Here is a 7885-nt window from a genome sequence, read left to right as displayed (position 1 = left end):
ATATATCTACTCCCACAAGCAGTCCTTATGACATAAATGTTCCTAGTGATTTCAGTAACTTTCTATTGAAGCTGTAAGATGTTACCTACTCAGAGAAAATATGCAGAATTTTTTTCAAGTATGTGATTTATAAGCCTAAAATCTAATCTTATTGTGTTCTACAAAGACACTGTAGACCACAAAACTATTCTGTATAAAAACCAAACATATATACCCTTGTGCCAGTTTTCTGCAGTTCACAAAACATGTTTTAGCAGTAGCCCTAATTGCAGTAGGATTGACGGCACACGCAGTATAAAATATGTTGGCAACTTCAGATCTTTTTGAGGGCATCCATTTATATGCCAGAAACCTAGGAGCTACCTGGCCGTAAACTGTGGTTATGTTCTCATGCAGTAGCTGTCATTGTAGCAACTGATTTCACTTCAATGCAGAAAAATGATCATTTGTCTACTGATAAAGCAGGTAGGAGGTCTCAAGTTTGAAGTCTGATGATGCAATCATCTCCCTTGCGAAAACCGGGGACTCCAGTTGCAGAACAACCTTAATAACGTGAATTTACAGCACATAGAACATCCAATTTAAAACACAGGTTTTATGTAGTGAGGTCATATCCTTCTTTAGATCAACTAGTGCAGTTGGAAAAAAAATTACAGGCTTTTGAGCATAAATTCTTTTTTGTATCCAAAACGAGTTGGAAAGTTCAAAGCTAAATGCAGACTGAGAACAACAGCTCTGAATTTAATTAGCAGTGTTAATCAGTCTGACCACATGAAAGAAAAGGTCATTGGTAAAAGTAAAGGTGATAAGCTGGTTTTCTCTTGAGAATAAAAGAGAGGCAGGCCATTTATTACCTGCAGAGCATTGAAGAATTAGTAAGAGGGAGGGATAATAATGGTCCAAGAAAACAGTATGTCTCTGGGGTCTGTGACTTTGCTGACCAGTAGAATTAGGAATTATAATTCTCATAACTGAAAAGTCAAAGGAAAAGGGTCTTTATAAAGAAATACTCCCATACTGATAATGGATGTTTCTATCCTTTCCTTGTTGTCTGTATGTGCCCCATTTATGGTGATGCTCCGTTACTTGAAACATGACACTGCAACAAAAATCAAAGCTGTTGGAGTGCAGAGGAATGTCAGTCTGTGGCATAGGTCAGTATTGGCGTTTCCCTGGAAAGAGTAGCCATGCTGTGGTTATGTGAGCTGTTCTGTGTCGACAGAGTAACTGCCGGAGGAATTCTTAGCAGAACCTGGAAGAAACAGAATTAAAAATTAGAAATGAGTGCAGACTCCCCATGAAGGTAGGGGATGAAAGCCTGACTGGTGATACAACCTATCGGCATAAATTATTCTGTCACTTGTGCTCCCCGCACTCCGCACACCTCCAGGTGCTTATTTTGTTTACAAATTAAAAGAATCCAAATCTTTAAAGGTGCTTAGGGTGCACATCTCCCGTTGAACTTACTATCTTGTTGTTTATTAAACGTCGGTACCTGCGTTTCTTACCCCCGTGTTCTGAGAGATCCTAGCACCGAGGTGAGACTTACACACAGCCCTGTCCCAACCACCACCGGCTTTCCTGGGACAGAAACTGGGATAGCCCTAGGGCAGAGAGCTGAACTGGGGGGCCCAGCTGAGATGACTGGAGAAAAGGAGATTGTTAGGAGTGTCCTGGCGCACTCCTGCCCTGCAGTCTAGATGCAGCCAACCTAGTCTGACCCTCCATGCCTGTCACAGTCCCATCTGAGCGTGTCCTTCTGCCCCCTTCCACGCAAAGGCTTCCTTATGCCCTTTCCTGCAACACAATTAAACAGACCTAGCAAATATTCATATTTGCTTTGAAAAATAAATTGCTGTTCTGTCTAACTGATTCCTAGAGTACTATGGGTCCTAGAGTTCCTAGGGTCCGCCAGGCATCTGACAGGGGCTGTGTAATATACACAAAATTCTCATTTGGGCTTCCTTAATGGATACCATGAGTGGACATTTGGAAAAAAAAGGATTTGTTTGCTGTTCAATTTGAATCTGTCAATTTGGGTTTTCTTGTTTTCATTGTATTTTCTTTTATCTTTTGAATTGCAAGCACTTGGTATGATCCTGTGAGCTTTCTTTTCCTCTCTCACTCATATTCTACCACTTTATAAGTATATAACTTTCCAGAAAGAGATGAGGATGTGAATGGAAAATATTCTTCCATCTCAAATATTTCCCTGATCTTTCTGCAAAGAATACTATATTTCTCTCTTAAGTAAGTTTGCAAAATAGCTCCGTGTTGCCATAGCTCCATGAAATATATAATTTTTTCGTTTTACGATGTCGAAGGTAACTTAGATGCGGAGAAGCCAAAGATATTTTAGGAACAGCTGAGGTCAGCATAATAGTCCACTCTGATCTCCTGTGTCATACAGGCTGCAGAATCACAATCACAAGCATCTTTATGAAGCCCCAAACTCTTAAGGAGAGGTACCTAGCTCCAATTAAAGGCTGTGAGGGACAGAGAATCCAATGTGTACCCAGTAAATTGTCCCAATGAGTATTCACCCCCACTACTAAAAATGTTTCGTATTTCTACTTACATATTACTGAATTTTCCTTTAATGCAACTAGTCAATGTATTGTGATATATATCCAGAAACTGTTGCAAGTTTTCCTCACTCTTCTTATAGCATATTGATTATTGTTGTTTTTCTAGTTACTGTTGGATCAATTAATGACGTTCCCTGAAATTTCCTTTGCTGTCTCTGCATTGACCAGTGTTATATTGAAGTACATTTAGAGGGAAAGGTTTAAAATCCTTCCATAGTAATGCAATTAGAGCAAACATCCTTTTACATCCATCAGATGTGAAATCCATTGCACAAAATCTATTGCACACAATGGAGTTCAGCTGAAAAGCTCTGCTTTTGCTGTCTCTGATGAAGTCCAAGGTTTATCAGCTGAGGCAGATATTTAATTAGAGTTATCTTGCAAACTTAAGGCTAAAATGTGTCCGCCGTCAGGAATAAAGACAAAGATTCTGACCATTACTGCAAGGTGGGAATAATTTCACTGAAATCGGTGACAATTGCGTTAAAGAAAAGTAGCTGAGAGTTTTACCTAACATCTCTTTTTAACACATTACAGGTCAGCTTCTGCCACTGTTGTTAGTGCTAAATAATCCTTTTCACCGACAAATGCTGTAGAAAACGGCCCTTTAAAGTATACTCATTTCTGCACTAATGGTCAGAGAGGATGAAGAAGTATCCAAAGGAAAATTTGGAAGTTCTGTTTAATCTCTGTTCTGTTCCGTTTCTCCACAGAAAGTGCCAAGGTACTTACTTGAAGTGCTCAGATGGCAAATCAGCTTTTACCAGCCTTTCTGTTTCAGCCACTGATTACAGCTATAAGCCTTTGACAAACTCTCTGGAATGGGAATCTAGCCTCATTTGACTTTCTAATTTTAATTTTTGTAGGTTGCTGCTGTTTTAAAAAATACCCCAGTTGTATTTTTACTGCTAGAAATAAACTGGGACCTGTAGTTTCCTTCTCACTTCAATGGATAGTTTATAAATACTAATTTTACATTAAAGGTAAATAATACAAAATACGGTGCTCCACATACTAGGCAGCGTGGAGCCAATCCTGTCTGCAATCCCAGCCGGCAGAGCAGTCCTGAAAGTACGGATTGCTGAGCAAAGAGTAACCACTGCTGCAAAGTGCCTACTTTGCAAAGGCCCTACTGCTGCTGCAGAAATGTTAAGAAACAGGGGGCACACTTGCATGGAATAATAAGCACATTACAAAGGATTTCTTCAATTGCAGTTACTTCTGAGAACTGAATTCATTTAAGTGCACGAGTAAAACAAGCATATGAAATCTTTTTAATCCTAAGTAGGAAACCTCGTTTTAAAGTGTAGAGCTTCAATCCTAAATTTTTTAGATTTTTTTTTTTTTTTTGTCATTTAAAATCAGGGAGTCAAAAATGATCATTCAACTGACCTTCTGTGTAAATCAGGTCGTTGAACTCCACTAATAATTGCTACAGCAAACACGGCTTTATAAATACCTAACACAGCTAGAACATATTTTTGGAAAGGAATTAAATCTTGAGCAAAATGTTCAACTAATGCTGAGTTTACTACCCCTGTTAGCAAGTATTTCACTGGTTAATTGAGCATGAAGAGAAAAATACTGCACTTTGCATTTTTATAGCTTTAATATTTGGCTACTGGCTTGAAATCAGATTTACAGGAAGGTTTTTAAATATTTGCTTTATAAACTGCAAACTGCAGTCCTCACATGTCTGATCACAATGCTGAATTCTGCTGGGTTACAGTCGTGCAGCACCTCTGACTTGAGACTGATAACTTAACTTGCTTTTCCTGTGACTTGCTTTAGCTTGTTTTTCTTTTGAAGATTCCCCTCTCCAGCAGCCTCAGAGTAGAGTATCCTTCAGACTTTATCTCAGTCTGGTAATTCTCTTTGAGCAATTTTACAACATTATTTCAACGTCTGGGCTCAAGGCCTGGAAGAACTATTCTGTAGAAATCACGGAAATCCCATTTTCTTGTTCCTCCTAACATTTTTTTAAACTTCCATTCCCCAAAATCCTACTGGAAGAACATATTGAGCTTATCTACCATTAACCTGAAGGTCTTTTCAGAATTGCTGCTTCTAGAACACAATCTTGCAGTCTGAACTTGCCCTTCTCAGTTTTGATGTTTGTGACCTCTCTAAAATCATGATACTCTGTAAGTAAATCTACTCAAGGTAATTTTTGGAACCAGTTTTTTTCTTTTCATTGTGCATTTATACTTCACATATTAAAAGGCACAGAGACTGCTGTTTGACTTGGGATGCTCAATGGTCCCTGTCATTTCTCTCAGGTCAAGCTAAAAGTTTGTCTGTTCAAAACCCACAGCTAAGTGGAACAAACCCTCATCAAGGACTCTTTGTTCCTAAATGTTCCTTTAATTTCCCTTTGTCCAAGAAAGCGCTTGTCTTAAGTGTCCACTTGGAAATATGTTCGAGATTCCACTGTGATTTTGTTTGACCTTTTGTTAAAGCCTATCTCTGCTAAACCACCAATTTCTGACACTCCCTTGAGTGGCTGTTCAGCAAAGGCTTAAGAATGCAATATCAAAGCTGACAACCTCTGATTCTGTTTTAATAACATTTTGAGGTAACAGTTAAAAAATACTATCACTAAAATGATCTAAACAAGACTGCAGAATGCCACAAAACGATAGCAGTTGGAATAAAGGCAGTGTTAGTGAGAAGATTGGGTTTCCTAAATCACCAAACTAGCCTTGGAGGATGAGATAGGGAAGAAGTAAGAGGAAGTAGTTAATATATTCTAAAATAAGAGCTTAAGTTCCTCATGAAGTCAATGGAAAGAGTAGCTAGGATATCTCTGAAAACCAGGAGCAGTAGTAGCAGTTTCCTAAAACAACCATTGTTCTTCTCCACTGCCTGTCCAGGGAACTGGTAGGAATCAGCGGGAATTATAAAGAGTGACAACCCAGTACTTCCTATCCCTCTCCTGAGGAGCAAAGCTAGCTCATTCTAAAAGGCGCTAGCAACAACATCATTTGTCCCCTGATCTCCATGACCACACAGTTTGCACAAAGCTGGATGCTAACGCAGGCTGCATGGGAAGAGCTTTAACAAGTCCCAGGACTGTACCCAAACCACCACAGCGAATGCAGTAATGTGTTCTCCCCCTCTTCTGAGCTTCTGCTTAACCTACAAAAGAAGATACAAGGACTCTCATTTGGGAAAATGTGGGAAAAATAAACACATTCAATCTGAAGTCCTATCGGTATTTTTACAGCTGTTTATAAGAAACTGAAACTATTTTTTCATCTAAATGTGAGAAGAAATCTAGCTGGTTTTACAGCTATTGGCTCTGTTAGAAACTAAAACTATTTGGTTATATAAACATAAAAAGAAAGTCAGCTACGACGTTGATTCTTGTCCTACAAGTTATGTTACTTGTTCTGCAGTGAAGGCAGCAGATGCCTCTTACCAATGTAATTTGGACTGCCTTTGTCAGGACATTTGGAACAGTGGGTTTTTTTTCGACCCTTTGTAAGGGTGCAAGTGAGTGAAAAATCCATCTGAATAGATGAAATTCATAAACTAATGCATATACTTATAAACCGGAAACAGATTTTCTTAAGCAACAGAATTTGTCAGCTTTCACGTTCTTTCTTAAACCACTATAAAATGGCGATAACTTAATAGGACGATCAATCAGAAATAGGATACTGACCCATACTTTGATTATGTCAAGTGCTGAGACTACTCAAATATTTCAGATTTCAGTGTTGTGAATTGCCATGTACCCTAAATATTGTTATAGTCACAAACAATCTCTGAAATGCTTGATACTGGAGGAAAAAAAAAAAAAAGAAAAAAAAAAAGAATGTTGTGTTCAGACAAGAGGTTATTTTGCTCTCGCACCACAACTGGTATCTCAACACCTCTAGAAGTTATTGGCATGGCACCTCTTTACTCTTGACCACTGTTGCTCTGGTAGGATCAAAGGATATGTATGTCCTTTAGGTTAGGAGGGTGCTCAGGAGGGTTCTAGTCCAATCTCCGGCTCAAAGTTAGATCAGCTCTGAGGCCAGCTCAGGCTGCTCAGGGCTTTGTTCATTTGGAGTTTGAAAATCTTCAAAGATGGAGACCATACTACCGCCCTGGCAGTCTGTCACACTTCTTTACTGTCTTCACAGAGAAAAGGTTTTTTTCCTTATGCACAGTGTTAAACTCTCTTGTTTTGCCTTAATCCCATTGTCTCTCATTCTCCCACCATGCAGCACTGTGAGGACCCTGCCTCTGTCTTCTCTTCCTTGTACGGAAGGGAAGGCTGCTGTTAAGTCTCATGAAGCTCCCTCTTCTGGGCTCTGAACAAGCCCAGGTCCCTCAGTCTCTTCTCACAGAGCAGGTGCTTCAGTCCCATTTCCATCTTGGTGATCCTCTACTGAATTCACTGCAGTTTGTGGATGTCTTCTTCTGGGGGGCCAAAGTTGGATGCAATGTGGTCTAACAAGTGCTGAGTAGAGGTGGGGTGATCTCTTCTTTCAATCTACTGGCTCTGTTCCTGTTCATACAGGCCAGGTGCTGTAGGCACCTTTGCTGCCAAGGCTGGCTCATGCTGCTCACCAGGACCCCTCTATGGCAGAGCTGCTCCTCACCAGCCAGCATCCTCCTTCCCAGGGACAGGACTTTGCATCTCTCTCTACCGAATATCACAAGGTTCCCATTGACTCATTCCATCTGGAAACACTGCAAATAGCCCTTCTTCACAATATTTTTGGCAGTCCATTTTTGGTCCTAGTCACAGTTCACGGCTGATTCCCAATCTCCATTCCACTCCTGTTTACTCTGTAAAATGGCCAACTTCTATTAGGGGTAAACTTGTTACTTCTGGTATTTATCCAGTTGAGAGACCTGTTTTATTTAAATGAACCTCAGTATAGCTATCTCAGAAAACGCAGACATCATATAGGTGCAGGTAGATAGCACTTCTGTTGAAGCAGAAAGTTACTTCCTGAAAGAAAGAAGTGTGATGTTGTTTTAAAGGCTGTGCTATGGAGCGCGAGATTAGTCACTTGCCAAGATAATAGGTCTGATTCTCCACGGTGCTACTCCAGCTGCACTTCTTCTGTGCGTACCCATTGTAACAGCGCTTAAAACTGAAGTCATACATGGGTGAATCAGGCCAGGAAAGTTTAAGAAAATAAGAAATGGAGGTGTGGTGGGAGGTTAATTTCCCTCCTACAATATTTCACAACAGTGAAAGCAACAAAACTACTTTTTTTTCTTTTTTCTTTTTTCTTTTTTTTTAAACTAAAGAAATGTAATCTAGCTCTCAACTCAGCACACAAAGTAGAAAT

The sequence above is a fragment of the Chroicocephalus ridibundus genome, chromosome 5 (genome assembly GCF_963924245.1).
Source record: "Chroicocephalus ridibundus chromosome 5, bChrRid1.1, whole genome shotgun sequence".
Taxonomy (NCBI): domain Eukaryota; kingdom Metazoa; phylum Chordata; class Aves; order Charadriiformes; family Laridae; genus Chroicocephalus; species Chroicocephalus ridibundus.
Note: the sequence above shows the minus strand (reverse complement) of the source record.